The 19,865-nt window shown below is 44.4% G+C and overlaps 1 pseudogene across 1 annotated transcript; it reads left to right on the forward strand.

Annotated features, from left to right (window-relative positions):
- The first annotated feature begins 11,345 nt into the window (after positions 1 to 11,345).
- Positions 11,346 to 12,580, forward strand: LOC307049529 (relaxin-3 receptor 1-like; annotated as a pseudogene). Its single transcript has one exon. The product of its transcript is annotated as a relaxin-3 receptor 1-like (transcript).
- Positions 12,581 to 19,865: the final 7,285 nt, after the last annotated feature.

Consider the following 19,865-nt stretch of genomic DNA (forward strand, 5'->3'; position numbering starts at 1 on the left):
TTCTTTCCTTCCTTCCTCCCTCCCTCCCTCCTGTCTTTCTTTCTTTCCTCCCTCCCTCCCTCTCTTCTTCCATTCACTCTTCCTTTTGCTTTCATTCCTCCCTCCCTCCCTCCTTTCTTTCCTTTCTTTCCATCCTTCCTCCCGCCCTCCTTTCTTTCTTTCTTCCTTCCTTCCTTCCTTCCCTTCTTCCTTTCTTTCAATCTCTCTTTCTTTCTTCTACTAATTATTTCTTTCTACTTTTTCTCACTGTTATTCTGAGCCGGGTGGATGAAAGGCTCTTGGTGCTGCAGCCAGGAGTCAGTGCTGTGCCTCTGAAGTGGGAGAGCCAACTTCAGGACACGGGTCCACAAGAGACCTCCCAGCTCCACATAATATCAAGCAGCGAAAATCTCCCAGGGATCTCCATCTCAACACCAGCACCCAGCTTCAGTCAACGACCAGCAAGCTACAGTGCTGGTCACCTTATGCCAAGCAACTAGCAAGGCAGGAACACAACCCCACCCATTAGCAGAGAGGATACCTAAAAACATAATAAGGCCACAGGCACCCCAAAACACACCACCAGACGTGGACCTGTCCACCAGAAAGATAAGATCGAGCTTCAACCACCAGAACACAGGCATTAGTCCCCCCCACCAGGAAGCCTACACAACCTACTGAAACAACCTTAGCCACGGGGGACAGACACCAAAAACAACGGGAACTACGAATCTGCAGCCTGCAAAAAGGAGACCCCAAACACAGTAACATAAGCAAAATGAGAAAGCAGAAAAACACACAGCAGGTGAAGGAGCAAGATAAAAACCTACCAGACCTAACAAATGAAGAGGTAATAGGCAGTCTACCTGAAAAAGAATTCAGAATAATGATAGTAAAGCTGATTCAAGATTCTATTTCCCAGATCCAAAATCTTGGAAATAGAATAGACAATATGCAAGAAACAGTTAACAAGGACCTAGAAGAACTAAAGATGAATCAAGCATCGATTAAAAACACAATAAATGAAATGAAAAATACTCTAGATGGGATCAATAGCAGAATAACTGAGGCAGAAGAACGGATAAGTGAGGTGGAAGATAAAATAGTGGAAATAACTGATGCAGAGAAAAATAAAGAAAAAAGAATGAAAAGAACAGAGGACAGTCTCAGAGACCTCTGGGACAACATTAAACGCACCAACATTCGAATTATAGGGGTTCCAGAAGAAGAAGAGAAAAAGAAAGGGACTGAGAAAATATTTGAAGAGATTATAGTTGAAAACTTCCCTAATATGGGAAAGGAAATAGTTAATCAAGTCCAGGAGGCACAGAGAGTCCCATACAGAATAAATCCAAGAAGAAATACGCCAAGACACATATTAATCAAACTGTCAAAAATTAAACACAAAGAAATCATATTAAAAGCAGCAAGGGAAAAACAACAAATAACACACAAGGGAATCCCCATCAGGTTAACAGCTGATCTCTCAGCAGAAACTCTACAAGCCAGAAGGGAGTGGCAGGACATAATTAAAGTGATGAAGGAGAGAAACCTGCAACCAAGATTACTCTACCCAGCAAGGATCTCATTCAGATTTGATGGAGAAATTAAAACCTTTACAGACAAGCAAAAGCTGAGAGAGTTCAGCACCACCAAACCAGCTTTACAACAAATGCTAAAGGAACTTCTCTAGGCAAGAAACACAACAGAAGGACTATACCTACAATAACGAACCCAAAGCCATTAAGGAAATGGGAATAGGAACATACATATCAATAATTACCTTAAATGTAAATGGACTAAATGCTCCCACCAAAAGACACAGATTGGCTGAATGGATACAAAAACAAGACCCATATATATGCTGTCTACAAGAGACCCACTTCAGACCTAGAGACACATACAGACTGAAAGTAAGGGGATGGAAAAAGATATTCCATGCAAATGGAAATCAAAAGAAAGCTGGAGTAGCAATTCTTATATCAGACAAAATAGACTTTAAAATAAAGACTATTAGAAGAAACAAAGAAGGACACTACATAACGATAAAGGGATCGATCCAAGAAGAAGATATAACAATTGTAAATATTTATGCACCCAACATAGGAGCACCTCAATACATAAGGCAAATACTAACAGCCATAAAAGGGGAAATCGACAGTAACACAATCATAGTAGGGGACTTTAACACCCCACTTTCACCAATGGACAGATCATCCAAAATGAAAATAAATAAGGAAACACAAGCTTTAAATGATACATTAAACAAGATGGACTTAATTGATATTTATAGGACATTCCACCCAAAAACAACAGAATACACATTTTTCTCAAGTGCTCATGGAACATTCTCCAGGATAGATCATATCTTGGGTCACAAATCAAGCCTTGGTAAATTTAAGAAAATTGAAATTGTATCAAGTATCTTTTCCGACCACAATGCTATGAGACTAGACATCAATTACAGGAAAAGATCTGTAAAAAATACAAACACATGGAGGCTAAACAATGCACTACTCAACAATGAAGTGATCACTGAAGAAATCAAAGAGGAAATTAAGAAATACTTAGAAACAAATGACAATGGAGACACGACGACCCAAAACCTATGGGACGCAGCAAAAGCAGTTCTAAGGGGGAAGTTTATAGCAATACAATCCCACCTTAAGAAACAGGAAACATTTCGAGTAAACAACCTGACCCTGCACCTAAAGCAATTAGAGAAAGAAGAACAAAAAACCCCCAAAGTTAGCAGAAGGAAAGAAATCATAAAGATCAGATCAGAAATAAATGAAAAAGAAATGAAGGAAACGATAGCAAAGATCAACCAAACTAAAAGCTGGTTCTTTGAGAAGATAAACAAAATTGACAAACCATTAGCCAGACTCATCAAGAAAAGAAGGGAGAAGACTCAAATCAGTAGAATTAGAAATGAAAAAGGAGAAGTAACAACTGACACTGCAGAAATACAAAAGATCATGAGAGATTACTATAAGCAACTCTATGCCAATAAAATGGACAACCTGGAAGAAATGGACAAATTCTTAGAAATGCACAACCTACCAAGACTGACTCAGGAAGAAATAGAAAATATGAATAGACCAATCACAAGCACTGAAATTGAAACTGTGATTAAAAATCTTCCATCAAACAAAAGCCCAGGACCAGATGGCTTCACAGGCGAATTCTATCAAACATTTAGAGAAGAGCTAACACCCATCCTTCTCAAACTCTTCCAAACAATATCAGAGGAAGGAACACTCCCAAACTCATTCTACGAGGCCACCATCACCTTGATACCAAAACCAGGCAAGGATGTCACAAAGAAAGAAAACTACAGGCCAATATCACTGATGAACATAGATGCAAAAATCCTCAACAAAATACTAGCAAACAGAATCCAACAGCACATTAAAAGGATCATACACCATGATCAAGTGGGGTTTATTCCAGGAATGCAAGGATTCTTCAATATACGCAAATCAATCAATGTGATACACCATATTAACAAGTTGAAGGAGAAAAACCATATGATCATCTCAATAGATGCAGAGAAAGCTTTCGACAAAATTCAACACCCATTTATGATAAAAACCCTGCAGAAAGTAGGCATAGAGGGAACTTTCCTCAACATAATAAAGGCCATATATGACAAACCCACAGCCAACATTGTCCTCAATGGTGAAAAACTGAAACCATTTCCACTAAGATCAGGAACAAGACAAGGCTGCCCACTCTCACCACTCTTATTCAACATAGTTTTGGAAGTTTTAGCCACAGCAATCAGAGAAGAAAAGGAAATAAAAGGAATCCAAATTGGAAAAGAAGAAGTAAAGCTGTCACTGTTTGCAGATGACATGATACTATACATAGAGAATCCTAAAGATGCTACCGAAAAACTACTAGAGCTAATCAATGAATTTGGTAAAGTAGCAGGATACAAAATTAATGCACAGAAATCTCTGGCATTCCTGTACACTAATGATGAAAAATCTGAAAATGAAATCAAGAAAACACTCCCATTTACCATTGCAACAAAAAGAATAAAATATCTAGGAATAAACCTACCTAAGGAGACAAAAGACCTGTATGCAGAAAATTATAAGACACTGATGAAAGAAATTAAAGATGATATAAATAGATGGAGAGATATACCATGCTCCTGGATTGGAAGAATCAATATTGTGAAAATGACTCTACTACCCAAAGCAATCTACAGATTCAATGCAATCCCTATCAAACTACCACTGGCATTTTTCACAGAAGTAGAACAAAAAATTTCAAAATTTGTTTGGAAAAACAAAAGACCCCGAATAGCCAAAGCAATTTTGAGAACGAAAAACGGAGCTGGAGGAATCAGGCTGCCTGACTTCAGACTATACTACAAAGCTACAGTAATTAAGACAGTGTGGTACTGGCATAAAAACAGAAAGATAGATCAGTGGATCAGGATAGAAAGCCCAGAGATAAACCCACGCACGTATGGCCAACTTATCTTTGATAAAGGAGGCAGGAATGTACAGTGGAGAAAGGACAGCCTCTTCAATAAGTGGTGCTGGGAAAACTGGACAGGGACATGTAAAAGTATGAGATTAGATCATTCCCTAACACCATACACAAAAATAAGCTCAAAATGGATTAAAGACCTAAATGTAAGGCCAGAAACTATCAAACTCCTAGAGGAAAACATAGGTAGAACACTCTATGACATAAATCACAGCAAGATCCTTTTGGACCCACCTCCTAGAGAAATGGAAATAAAAACAAAGATAAACAAATGGGACCTAATGAAACTTCAAAGCTTTTCCACAGCAAAGGAAACCATAAACAAGACCAAAAGACAACCCTCAGAATGGGAGAAAATATTTGCAAATGAAGCAACTGACAAAGGATTAATCTCCAAAATTTATAAACAGCTCATGCAGCTCAATAGCAAAAAAACAAACAACCCAATCCAAAAATGGGCAGAAGACTTAAATAGGCATTTCTCCAAAGAAGACATACAGACTGCCAACAAACACATGAAAGAATGCTCAACATCATTAATCATTAGAGAAATGCAAATCAAAACTACAATGAGATATCATTTCACACCAGTCAGAATGGCCATCATCAAGAAATCTAGAAACAATAAATGCTGGAGAGGGTGTGGAGAAAAGGGAACACTCTTGCACTGCTGGTGGGAATGTGAATTGGTACAGCCACTATGGAGAACAGTATGGAGGTTCCTTAAAAAACTAAAAATAGAACTACCATATGACCCAGCAATCCCACTACTAGGCATATACCCTGAGAAAACCATAATTCAAAAAGAGACATGTACCAAAATGTTCATTGCAGCTCTATTCACAATAGCCCGGAGCTGGAAACAACCTAAGTGTCCATCATCGGATGAATGGATAAAGAAGATGTGGCACATATATACAATGGAATATTACTCAGCCATAAAAAGAAACGAAACTGAGCTATTTGTAATGAGGTGGATAGACCTAGAGTCTGTCATACAGAGTGAAGTAAGTCAGAAAGAGAAAGACAAATACCGTATGCTAACACATATATATGGAATTAAAAAAAAAAAAAATGTCATGAAGAACCTAGGGGTAAAACGGGAATAAAGACACAGACCTACTTGAGAATGGACTTGAGGATATGGGGAAGGGGAAGGGTAAGCTGTGACAAAGGGAAAGAGAGGCATGGACATATATACACTACCAAACGTAAGGTAGATAGATAGTGGGAAGCAGCCGCAGAGCACAGGGAGATCAGCTCGGTGCTTTGTGACCGCCTGGAGGGGTGGGATGGGGAGGGTGGGAGGGAGGGAGATGCATGAGGGAGGGGATGTGGGAACAGATGTATATGTATGACTGATTCACTTTGTTATAAAGCAGAAACTAATTAAAAAAAAAAAAAAAAAAAAAAACAAACCCCCCAAAATTACGAAAATGGTCATAGGAACATACATATCAATAATTACCTTAAACATGAATGGATGAAATGCTCCAACCAAAAGACACAGGCTTGCTGAATGGATACAAAAACAAGACCCATATATATGCTGTCTATAAGAGACCCACTTCAGACCTAGAGACACATAAAGACTGAAAGTGAGGGGATGGCAAAACATATTCCATGCAAATGGAAATCAAAAGAAAGCTGGAGTAGCAACACTCATATCAGATAAAATAGACTTTAAAATAAAGAATGTTACAAGAGACAAGGAAGGACACTATGTAATGATCAAGGGTTCACTCCAAGAAGAAGATATAACAATTATAAATATATATGCACCCAACATAGCAGCAACTCAATACATAAGGCAACTACTAGCAACTCTAAAAGAGGAAATCGACAGTAACACAGTCATAGTGGGGGACTTTAACACCTCACTTACACCAGTGGACAGATCATCCAAACAGGAAATGAATAAGAAAACACAAGCTTTAAATGACACAATAGACCAGATAGATTTAATTGATATTTATAGGACATTCCATCCAAAAACAGCAGATTACACTTTCTTCTCAAGTGTGCATGGAACATTCTCCAGGATAGATCACATCTTGGGTCACAAATCAAGCCTCAGTAAATTTAAGAGAATTGAAATCATATCAAGTGCCTTTTCTGACCACAACTCTATGAGATTAGAAATCAATTACAGGGAAAAAAACCTAAAAAACACAAACACTTGGAGGCTAAACAATACATTACTAAATAACCAAAAGATCACTGAAGAAATCAAAAAGGAAATCAAAAAATACCTAGAGACAAATGACAATGAAAACACGATGATCCAAAATCTATGGGATGCAGCAAAAGCAGTTCTAAGAGGGAAGTTTATAGCTATACAAGCCTACCTCAAGAAACAAGAAAAATCTCAAGTAAACAGTCTAACGTTACACCTAAAGGAACTAGAAAAAGAAGAACAAATAAAACCCAAAGTAAGCAGAAGGAAAGAAATCATAAATATCAGAGCAGAAATAAATGAAATAGAAACAAAGAAAACAATAGCAAAGATCAATAAAACTAAAAGCTGGTTCTTTGAGAAGATAAACAAAATTGATAAACCATTAGCCAGACTCATCAAGAAAAAGAGGGAGAGGACTCAAATCAATAAAATTAGAAACGAAAAAGGAGAAGTTACAACAGACACTGCAGAAATACAAAGCATCCTAAGAGACTACTACAAGCAACTGTATGCCAATATAATGGGCAACCTGGAAGAAATGGACAAATTCTTAGAAAGGTATAACCTTCCAAGATTGAACCAGGAATAAATAGAAAATATGAAGAGACCAATCACAAGTAATGAAATTGAAATTGTGATTAAAAATCTTCCAACAGGGCTTCCCTGGTGGCTCAGTGGTTGAGAGTCCACCTGCCAATGCAGGGTACACGGGTTTGTGCCCCGGTCCAGGAAGATCCCACATGCCACAGAGCGCCTGGGCCTGTGAGCCATGGCCGTTGAGCCTGCGCATCCGAAGCCTGTGCTCCGCAACGGGAGAGGCCACAACAGTGAGAGGCCCACATACCACAAAAAAAAAAAAAAAAAAAAAAAAAAAAAAATTCTTCCAACAAACAAAAGTCCAGGACCAGATGGCTTCACAGGTGAATTCTACCAAACACTTAGAGAAGCGCTAACACCCATCCTTCTCAAACTCTTCCAAAAAATCGCAGAGGAAGGAAAACTTCCAAACTCATTCTATGAGGCCACCATCACCCTGATACCAAAACCAGACAAAGATACTACAAAAAAAGAAAATTACAGACCAATATCACTGATGAATATAGATGCAAAAATCCTCAACAAAATACTAGCAAACAGAATCCAACAACGCATTAAAAGGATCATACACCATGACCAAGTGGGATTTATCCCAGAGATGCAAGGATTTTTCAATATATGCAAATCAATCAATATGATACACCATATTAACAAATTGAAGAAGAAAAACCATATGATCATCTCAATAGATGCAGAGAAAGCTTTTGACCAAATTCAACACCCATTTATGATAAAAAACTCTCCAGAAAGTGGGCATACAGGGAACCTACTTCAACATAATAAAGGCCATATACGACAAATCCACAGCAAACATCATTCTCAATGGTGAAAACCTGAAATGATTTCCTCTAAGATCAGGAACAAAACAAGGATGTCCACTCTCACCACTATTATTCAACATAGATTTGGAAGTCCTAGCCATGGCAGTCAGAGAAGAGAAAGAAATAAAAGGAATACAAATTGGAAAAGAAGTAAAACTCTCACTGTTTGCAGATGACATGATACTATACATAGAGAATCCTAAAGATGCCACCATAAAGCTACTAGAGCTAATCAATGAATTTGGTAAAGTTGCAGGATACAAAATTAATGCACAGAAATCTCTTGCATTCCTATACACTAATGATGAAAAATCTGAAAGAGAAATTAAGGAAACACTCCCATTTACCATTGCAATAAAAAGAATAAAACACCTAGGAATAAACCTACCTAGGGAGACAAAAGACCTGTATGCAGAAAACTATAAGACACTGATGAAATAAATTAAAGATGATACCAATAGATGGAGAGATATACCATGTTCTTGAATTGGAAGAGTCAATATTGTGAAAATGACTATACTACCCAAAGCAATCTACAGATTCAGTGCAATCCCTATCAAATTACCAATGGCATTTTTTACAGAACTAGAACAAATCATCTTAAAATTTGTACGGAGACACAAAAGACCCCAAATAGCCAAAGCAGTCTTGAGTCTAAAAAACAGAGCTGGAGGAATCAGACTCCCTGACTTCAGACTACACTATAAAGCTACAGTAATCAAGACAATATGGTACTGGAACAAAAACAGAAACATAGATCAATGGAACAGGATAGAAAGCCCAGAGATAAACCCACACACCTATGGTCAACTAATCTATGACAAAGGAGGCAAGGATATACAATGGAGAAAAGACAGTCTCTTCAATAAGTGGTGCTGGGAAAATTGGACAGCTACATGTAAAAGAATGAAATTAGAACACTCCCTAACACCATACACAAAAATAAACTCAAAATGGATTAGAGAGCTAAATGTAAGACCTGGCACTATAAAACTCTTAGAGGAAAACATAGGAAGAACACTCTTTGACATAAATCACAACAAGATATTTTTTGATCCACCTCCTAGAGTAATGGAAATAAAAACAAAAATAAACAAATGGGACCTAATGAAACTTAAAAGCTTTTTCACAGCAAAGGAAACCATAAACAAGAAGAAAAGACAACCCTCAGAATGGGAGAAAATATTTGTATTTTGAATCTTCGGACAAAGGATTAATCTCCAAAATATATAAACAGCTCATGCAGCTCAATATTAAAAAAACAAACAACCCAATCCAAAAATGGGCAGAAAACCTAAATAGACATTTCTTCAAAGAAGACATACAGATGGCCAAGAAGCACATGAAAAGCTGCTCAACATCACTAATTATTAGAGAAATGCAAATCAAAACTACAATGAGGTATCACTTCACACCAGTTCAAATGGGCATCATCAGAAAATCTACAGACAACAAATGTTGGAGAGGGTGTGGAGAAAAGGGAACCCTCTTTAGTGGGAATGTAAATTGATACAGCCACTATGGAGAACAGTATGGAGGTTCCTTAAAAAACTAAAAATAGAATTACCATATGATCCAGCAATCCCACTACTGGGCATATACCCAGAGAAAACCATAATTCAAAAAGACATATGCACCCCAATGTTCATTGCAGCACTATTTACAATAGCCAGGTCATGGAAGCAACCTAAATGCCCATCGACAGAGGAATGGATAAAGAAGATGTGGTACATATATAGAATGGAGTATTACTCAGCCATAAAAAGGAACAAACTTGGGTCATTTGTAGAGACGTGGATGCATCTAGAGACTGTCATACAGAGTGAAGTAAGTCAGAAAGAGAAAAACAAATACCGTATATTAACGCATATATGTGGGACCTAGAAAATGGTACAGATGAAGTGGTTTGCAGAGTAGAAATTCAGATACATCTAGAAACTGTCATACATGCATCTAGAGACTGTCATACAGAGTGGATGCATCTAGAGACTGTCATACAGAGTGAAGTAAGTCAGAAAGAGAAAAACAAATCTCGTATATTAACGCATATATGTGGAATCTAGAAAATGGTACAGATGAACTGGTTTGCAGAGCAGAAATTGAGACACAGAAGTAGAGAACAAACGTATGGACACCAAGGGGGGAAACCGGCGGGGTGGGGGTGGGATGAATTGGGAGATTAGGATTGACATGTATACACTGATGTGTATAAAATGGATGACTAATAAGAATACATAAATAAATAAACATTAAAAAAAAGAATTCGGAGGGGGGAGGGATAGTTAGGGAGTTTGGGATTGACATGTACACACTGCTATATTTAAAATGGATAACCAACAAGGACCTACTGTATAGCACAGGGAACTCTGCTCAATATTATGTAACAACTTAAATGGGAAAAGAATTTGAAAAAGAATAGATGCATATATATGTATAACTGAATCACTTTGCTGTACACCTGAAACTAACATAACATTGTTAATCACCTATACTCCAATATAAAATAAAAACTTTAAAAAGGAGGGGAAGAGGGGGAGGTGGGAGAGGGAGAGGGAGAGGGAATTCCCTGGCGGTCCAGTGGCTGGGAATCTGTGCTTCCACTGCTGGGGCTCCAGGTTCCATCCCCGGTCGGTCGGGGAACCCGCAACCCGCAAGATCCTGCAAGCCGCATGGCGCTGCCCAAAAAAAAAAAAAAACAGTCGGGCGTTGGGGGACCGTTCAGAGGATCAGGGCTGGAGGGCAGATGGGCTGCCATGCCCTGCTGTCTGGTCTTGAGCAACCCTCCGCGGTCTCCCGTTGAATATCTCCAGACCCGCACACGCTGAAGGTGAAGGGGTATGCTGCCTCCCGAGGCGAAATTTGTCTGAAACCGTCTCCTTCAGTCCCGAGTGTCGGAACCGCTGCGGGAGAAGCTCTGTTGCTGGCGTTGCGTCTTCACGCAGCGACCCAAGCCGCGATCCTGCGCCCAAGTGAATCGCAGAAGCCATTTCCCCGGTCCTGACTTGCCGGTCCCCAGGTCGCAGTTCCCGTCCTCCACCCAGGCGGTGGGTCCGCAGTTCCCGAGGAAATTGAAGTTGAAAAAGTAGCCAATAGAAATACAGCTTGGAAGCTCTTAGGGAGGTGCACGGGTGCAACTGGCCAATCGGGGCTGCCTTCATCCCTTTAAAAGTTCTGCGGCGCGCTACGGAACACAGGTACTTCTCGAAGCCCGGCCGCTGTTCTCTGAGGGGACCTGAGCGGACCCCTGCGCGCCACCAACGGTGATGGCGTCAGCCAGAGGCAGCTTGTCGCATCGCCCGCGCCATCGGGGCCGTGCTCCCCCTGAACTGGCTTGGAGACGCATCGTCGGGGCAGCCCCCTAACAGTTCCGTGGGCAACGGATCTGAGAGCACTCGCCGGACCTGGGGTCCCCGCAGACCTGGACGGCCTGGAGGGTGTGGCGGAGGACGGCGCGGCGCTGGCGCTGCGCGCGCTGATCGCTGGCGCCTAGCTGGCCCTGTGCACTTTCGGGCTGGTGGGCAACGTTCTGGTGCTGGTCCTGGTGCGGTCCCAGCAACGGCGCCGCCGCTCGCTGCTCAACTGCTTCCTCCTCAGCCTTGCAGCCACCGACCTGCAGTTCGTGCCGACACTGCCCTTCTGGGCCGTTGACCTGGTGCGTGACTTCAGCTGGCCCTTCGGGAATGCCATGTGCAAGGTGGTGTTCACGGTTCTTAACATGTAAGCCAGCAGCCTCTTCCTCAGCGCCATCAGCGTGGCGCGCTACTGCGCGGTGGCGAGCGCACTGCGCCCCAGCAGGCCTGGCACCCCATGGGCTGTCTGCGTGTGCTGCTTGCTCTGGGCCACTGCAGTCCTGGCCACTGCGCCCACCTCCCTGTTCGCCACAGTGGCCAGCGTCGGGGGCAAACGCTAGTGCCTGCTGTGTTTCCCCGACGGCGGTCCCGACTGGCTGGCCTTCTACCATCTGCAAAAGATCGCCGTGGCCTTTGTGCTGCGGCCGGCCACGCTGGGCACCTGCTCGCTGCTGTTCCTGCCTTTCCTGCGTCGGCGGCGGGCATGCTGGCCGCCTGGGGTCCGGCTCCGACGACGCTCCCGGGTTACCCGCGCTGGCCTGCGTGCTGCTGGCCTTCGTGCTCTGCTGGCTGCCCAACCAAGCGCTTACGCTCTGGGGGGGTTCTGGTCAAGCTGAACGTCGTGCCCTGGGACCGCGCCTACTTCCTGGCTCAGGCCTACCTCTTCCCCCTGTGCATCTGCCTGGCGCACGCCAACAACTGCCTCAATCCGATGCTCTACTGCCTGCTGCGCTGCGACCTCCTCCAGGGCCTGTGAGAGCTCTGTGGCCGGGCCAAGCGCCCCGTGGACCTCCGACCGTTCTCCGACTGCCCTGCCCCAGCTACCGCGCTCTCTGATTAGGCCTGAACCCACAGAACCACACCTCTCAGTAAGGACCACCCGCCGCCCCGTCGGTACCAAGAGTGATGCGGCAGATTATGCCACTTGAGTTTGGAGTGATGATGTCAAGGAGCAGTGGCTGACTTTAGGGCCCGTGTTCTGGGTTCCAGTGGAGAAGCAGGCCCTTTGGCTGGGGAGATTACTTAAGACCGGGAGTTCACCACTAACCTTCTTGTGACCCAGGGTGAGTCCCTTCCTCCCTGGCCTCAGTTCCCTCATCCGTACAAGGAGAGGTAAGGATTAGATGAACCCTGGGGACTCTGCCACGTCTAGCCCTTTGAGCCTCCTGGCACAACCCCTGCAAACAGTGTGAGCTCCATTCATCGCCCTCTAAGGCACTTAATCTGACTCCTGCTTTATGTTCCCTTTTGTTGTTATAAGGGAGCTGTGAGAGAGGCGTGTGGGCTGCTTTTGGAAACCTAGAGTGGAGGGACTTCAGGGATGTCAGGTAGCCCTTGATGGCTCAAGATTTCTGAGCTTTCATCTGCAAGGCCTGCCTGCTACTTGTCCTCCCTGGATCCTGGGGGCTTGGCTGACCCCACCATCACTCATCCAGCAGTATGCTATGACCCTGAGCATGCTAGCTGTTGCATGAAAGGTGGCTACAAGGAGCAGCCAGAAGGCCTGGAGCCATGCAGCTTGGGGTGGGGGGAGCAGTGAGGGAGAGTAGCAGTGACCTGAGTGGCTCACATAGGACAGAACTGGGACCTGTGGGAGAGAAGTCATGGGAAGCAGGTTTCCATCCCTCGTTAGGGCAGACCTTTCCCATTTTTGAGCACCTGAGCTTCATGATGTAGTGAGCCCCCTGTCCTTGGAGTTATTACAACAGAGACTGTTGGAGACAGAATTGATGCATCAGATGGGGGTGTGCAGTTGCTAGATGATTTCGGCAATCCCTTTGAGCCTGGAGGCCTGTAACTGATATGGGACAGGTGGGAGTGTTTGCATGATATAGGTCTTAACAACAATCTCCTCCCCCTGCTCTCCAAATGCACCACTGAAGGTAACTCAAAAGGCAACTGATTTAAATCCCTTCTCTGGTGGACAGCACTTGATCCTCATATTGATGCAGAGCCACCATAAAGCATTCTCAGCACAGTTGAGGAGATTAGGTCATCAGAGGTCAGAATTTGTATTTGCATCCTTGAAAATACTTGCTCATAAATTTCATGCCTGATACTTCTGACAGAGGAAGACTTGATGCTTGAAGGTAGAGGAAAAAACCTATTACCCACTGCCTGGTGTCCAAGTCAGGAGCCCAGGAAGGACCTTGGGTCAACTCAAATGTCTACAGATTTGTTATCCCAGAGCAGCTGGTGGGGGGGGAGGTGAGGCCCACAGCTAGCCCTTGATGGAATGAGAGTCCCTGTGCCTCATGGTGTGGGTGATACCATTGTTCCTCTAAAGTACCACAGTACAGAAGAATCTGTATTCCTTGGAGTACTTGTCCGCTTAAAAAGAAAATAATGTTTTACAAAGTAAAGAACTGTAGTGATTCACTGGTAGCTCCAAGCCTTGATTATTTTTCTCAGTGTTATTTTAAAAATGGGTCTCTTGCAGCTCATTTCTCCCTCATGTGCAGAGAAATGTGCTTTGTGGAAGCAACAGGAGGGATAAGGAGCCACTACTGCAGTTCTCACCTGTCTTCCTGCAGCCCATTCCCTGTTGTGCATGTGACCAGCCATAAGAACTAAAAGGGTGGGATATGGGGTGCTCTCCCAAGAGAACATGAGACCTGTGTGGGAGCTGCAAGTGCTCTAAATAAGAAATAATAGCTTATTAAATAAAACCTGAGGGCAGTGATCATTTCTAAAATCATTCTGTTTAAAGAATATTGTAGAAAGTTACACTAATGACTCCATAAATACCATATAGTGGGCCCTAGGGTATGGGAGGCAAAGACATTCACTTGGAGCCAGTCTGATCAGAAGCCCTTGCTCCGCCATGATTTGTACCTTAAGCAAGTCACTCTGCCTGTCTGAGCCTCGGTTTCTTATCTATAAAATGAGTGGGTTGATAATTCCCTGTAATAATTTCCAGAAAAATGATTAATTTTTTACCCCCTCTGTGTTCTTTTCTAATCACTCTTTACTTGCAAACTGTTTTTAGGGCATTTCTCGCCACAACGCTGTTCATTTAACTCTTAGTTCTTGTGAACTGTTTCCTTTATCAAGGTCAGGGTGAACTTTTACTGACTCATGTCATAAAAGCATCATGTTGCCCAGAAGAGGACTATGGCTCCTGTGGAAGGTCAGGTCAAATACCTGTATTGGTAGTCTCAAACCGTGGGCTCAGCTCTGAGCCAGCACTCTTGAGGCTTCCCTTGCAACTGCCTTGTGTGTGGAAATAGGACCCAGGTGTGCCCCACAAGGACAGCCCCCAGTCAGGGGTGCATTCAGCATGGTCCTGACCCCAGCACTGAGGGGATAGTGAGGAGGAAGGCACGGGGGACGGGGCACTCTGAGAAGACTGTCTGGAAAGGTGATCTAGAAGAGTGCATCGTCACTAGATGTTAAGAGGGGCATGAGGGAAATGCACATGCAGAAGTGCAGAATAAATGAGATTTCTGAGGGAAAGAACAAACACCAAAACTTGTTGAGCAAGAAGAGCAGCGAGCTGGCATTTGTTGAGCACTGGGCAATGAGGCAGGCACAGGGCTTGTGTATGCTTGGTCCTCGAAAAGGATTTTGAGGTGTGTAGTATTATTCACATTGTAAGGAGGAAACGAAGGCTCAGAGAAGTTAGGGAATTGCCCAAGGTCACACAGCTTGTGAGGTGGCATAGCAAGCATTTCAAACTGCAGCTCCCTGATTCCAAAGCCCAAACTGTTTTGTTTTGTTTTGTTTTGTTTTTTTTGCGGTACGCGGGCCTCTCACTGTTGTGGCCTCTCCCGTTACGGAGCACAGGCTCTGGACGCGCAGGCTCAGCAACCATGACTCACGGGCCCAGCCGCTCCGCGGCATGTGGGATCTTCCCGGACTAGGGCACGAACCCGTGTCCCCTGCATCGGCAGGCGGACTCTCAACCACTGTGCCACCAGGGAAGCCCCCAAAGCCCAAACTCTTAATTGCTTTTGGCTCATCTGCCAGATGCCAAGAATGGGGGTAAAATGCTCAAAGAGGCCAAAGGACAACTTGTGTCCCGGGCATAGAGGCAACAAAGGAGCCAGGTGCCTGCAAAAGAATAGGTGCTCTGAATGAGTGAATGGACCCTAGGTCGGCTGTGGTGTCAGGTGCTGCAACGGAAGGGAGAAGAGTGGGGAGTGATGGCCTGAATGAATTGCAAGGACATCTTATATTGTCACTAACCCAGCACATCCCAGCCTCCTCAGTAGCATGTAGGGGAGAGGCATGAGGGGATGCTCAGACTTCTGAAGCCCCTCCAAGTGGGCGGAGGTATAGAGCTGTGGACTCTGTGCCAGGAGGTGCGTGAGTGGCTGGCTTAAAGACATCTTCAGCTTGCAGAGATGACCCCCTGGCCCCTTGTAGCAGCCAGGCCCCAGTGCCTCAGCCTTGGCAAGCTTACTCTGCTAAATTCTTCCCTGAAGAGGACAGGACGCGTCCCTGCACCCCTACCCTGAGTCACACAGCCCGGGAGTCCCTCCCGACCCTGGCCACCTTTCTCTTTTCCCTTCAGGACAGGGGCAGCTGAGCCTTTCTTTCTCTTCCAAGTCACCTCACTCCCAGGTCTTCCACTGAGCATTTCAAGTGTTGGAACCCCAGGTGGATGTTCTAGACCTTTCCTCAACCCCAGCCTGCTCTCTGTGAACATTTTTGGGGCCCTTGTGTCCTGCTTTGCACCCCTTCATTGTGTGCCTCGAGTCTTTTCTCTGTTTTGGCTCTTGGCTTTCCACTCTGCTGGCATCCCTGCAGTTCCTCTGCCCACCTTGGAGGACAAGGGCAGGCACACAGGTCTTCTTGGTCCCCTGTGCAATGCTCTGCCCATGAAGGATAGCAAACTGGATGCTGAGTATGTTTCCATTTCTTCTTCAGTTATAAACTGTAAATATCTGTGTCTGAGTCTTGCTTGTATTGCTTATACGGTAGGCTCTCAATAAATGTTTGACGAATGAGTGAACACTGCTCTGTATGTCCTCACTCTCCTGTTTGCCTGTGTATGATGTGGTCTTTCATCTCTTTCCCCCTTCCCTCAGCCTGAGCAGGGTCTTCCAAAGCCTCCCCGGGGTTCCAGAAGACTGCTCCTAAAATCCAGGCTTCTGTGAACTGGGCCAACTGGCCTGGACCTTCTCTGGAACCCACCTTCATTCAGCCTATTACGTTCTCCAGACCTCCTTTATGTCATCATCTCCATTCATCCTCATAGCATCCTTGGGAACCAGGTGGCATTATTCCCATTTCATGGAGGAGCAAACTGAGGCTCCAAGTACAGAAGTGGCATATAGGCAACTGGCAACAGCTGATACCATCCCAGGCCCGCCATCCTGCCTGCCTCTAATATGAGTTGTCAGAGTGGAGTTCATCAAGACAGAAATGATGTGAGTGAATGTGGAGACGGCTCATGGCTCCCTACCTTCCACAGTTGTTTTAATTTAATAGGAGCTCAGAGGGTAAATGTTCCAGAGGCCCTTGCAGATGTGGGGGTTGCAAGAGGAGGGTGGCCTTGGGCTAAAGCAGAGACATCAAGACACTGTCTGATGTCTGGAGTCTGACCATTATACCTCCTGGGAAAAAATGGGAGAGGCTGGATGGGGAAAGTCAGATTCTAGCAGCTGGAGGACAGGAGGGGAGGGGAGAAGCTAGAGATTGCAAATGTAGACAGCTCTTTCAAAGTGGCCTATGATGGAGGTGAGAGGGTGAGAGGTCACAAAGGGCTGTGAGGGAAGGTGGTGGCCCTTTAGATGCTGGTGGGAAGGAGCAGAACGGTGGAGGTTGAACATTGAGGAGAGAGGGGGTGATGGAGGAGTGACAGCTTGTGGGGACGAGAAGATCCAGAGTCTCTGTGGGTTGGGGGTCAGTTATAGACAACATGATCCTCAGGTTGACAACTATATTTGAAAGCAGATGCTGCTATGAATTGAGTTGTGTCCTCCCAAAAGGTACACTGAAATCCAACCCCAGGTACCTGTTAAGATAAAGTAATAATGGATGAGGCTTGGCCCCAAATCCAGTGACTGGTGTCCTTATAAGAAGGTCACATGAAGACAGACACACAGACAGGAGAGTGGTGTATGAAGATGGAAACAGAGACTGGAGTGATGTATCTACAAGCCAAGGATTGCCAGCAACCCACCGGAAGCTGGAAGTGGCAAGGAAGGATTCTTCCCTAGAGCCTTCCAAAGGAGCGTGGCCCTGCTGACACCTTGATCTCAGACTTCTAGCCTCCAGAGAACTGTGAGAGAATAAATTTCTGTTAAGCCACCCCATTTGTGCTAATTTGTTATGGCAGCCCTAGGGAACTAATGCAGACATCCTATGGGCTGAGCTTGCCTGTGGAGGAGGGTTGGGGAGGGGTGCTCACCTCTGGCTAAAGTCTGTAGCTCCCACTCATTCCTTGCAGCCTCCCTGGTGACCAGCAGCCTGGGGAGGTTAGAAGCATGGACTCACCCCACGTGGTCTAACATGGAGCTGCAATAGAGGGTTTGGGCTCAGGGAGGCTGGCATTGAGCGGGGGAGGGTAGGCAGCACAAAGGCAAAGGGGGAGTGCTCACAGTAGAGGTAGTGGCCTTGGAGGAAAAAGCACAGGCCCTGAGGCGCTTCTGGGCTGTGTGACCCTTGAGCAGATCATCTGACCTCCCTGGACCTCAACCGCCCCCACTTGTAGTTGAGACCATGCTGTCTGCAGCATTGGCACTGGGCCTCCCGAATAGTACAGCCCCAATACATGATAGCACTCATTACCATATGTTTTCATTCTAGCCATGGGGATCAATTTCACAGTCAGCAAACATTTCTTTTTTAAAAAAAAAATATTTATTTATTTATTTAGTTTTGCCATGTTGGGTCTTCATTTCTGTGCGAGGGCTTTCTCTAGTTGTGGCAAGCGGGGGCCACTCTTCATCACGGTGCACAGGCCTCTCACTATAGCCTGTTGCGGAGCACAGGCTCCAGACGCGCAGGCTCAGTAGTTGTGGCTCACGGGCCTAGTTGCTCCGCGGCATGTGGGATCCTCCCAGACCAGGGCTCGAACCTGCGTCCCCTGCATTGGCAGGCAGATTCTCAACCACTGCACCACCAGGGAAGCCCCAGCAAACATTCTTGAAGGCTGACTGTGTGTCAGGCCCTGTGCTGGCTCCGGGGACAAGGACACACACACACGCACACCACACACACACAAGCAATTTATGGCCAGAGATTGTCAGACTGGATTTTAAAAAAAACCCATAATCCTACTTTATGCTCTTTACACAGACACACCTAAACATAAGGGCAAAAACAGATTGAAAGTAAAAAGGATGGAAAATGGGGCTTCCCTGGTGGCGCAGTGGTTGAGAGTCCGCCTGCCGATGCAGGGGACACGGGTTCGTGCCCTGGTCCAGAGGATCCCACATGCCGCGGAGCGGCTGGGCCCGTGAGCCATGGCCACTGAGACTGCGTGTCCGGAGCCTGTGCTCCGCAACGGGAGAGGCCACAGCGGTGAGAGGCCCGCGTACCGCAAAAAAAAAAAAAAAAAAGGATGGAAAATGGCACACCTAGCAAATACGAATCCAAGCAAATACAAATGGTGGTACTATTCCATTGGTATAGCACTGTTAACATCTATAACAATGCTGAAGGCATTAAAGCATTAAAAGCATTATTAAGGATAAAGAAGACCATTATATAATGATATAAAATAACAATTCTCCAGTAAGATATTTGAAAAAGTTTAGCTTATATTCATATAACAACAACTGGTAGAATTGCAAGGGAGAAATGGATAAATCCATGATCATGGTGGCAGATTTTTAACATACCTCTCTCAGTAACTGAGAGCTCGACAGGTTAAAAACAATTAGGGTATAGAAAATTTCAACAACCCAATTAACAAGCTTGATCAAATGGATAAGTATAAAACCCTGCACCCAACAGTTAGAGAATATACATTCTTTCCAGTGTTCATGAAATACTTAAAAAAAATTAACCATGAACTAGCCATAGAACAACTTTCAACAAAAACTAATAAATCCCTACTATATAGACATTCAGTTTCCAATCACAGTCCATTGAAGTTGGAAATCAATAACAACAAAATTAAGAAAACAAAATCCTATGTTTGAGAAAAAGCTTCTAAATGCAAAAACTAAATCATAATGGAAATTAGAAAACATTCGAAACTGAGTAATGAAAATATGAAGAGGTAAAATTTATTGAGTGTTTGCTGAGTCAGGCCTGTTC

This window comes from Hyperoodon ampullatus, assembly GCF_949752795.1.
Source record: "Hyperoodon ampullatus genome assembly, chromosome: 3".
Taxonomy (NCBI): domain Eukaryota; kingdom Metazoa; phylum Chordata; class Mammalia; order Artiodactyla; family Ziphiidae; genus Hyperoodon; species Hyperoodon ampullatus.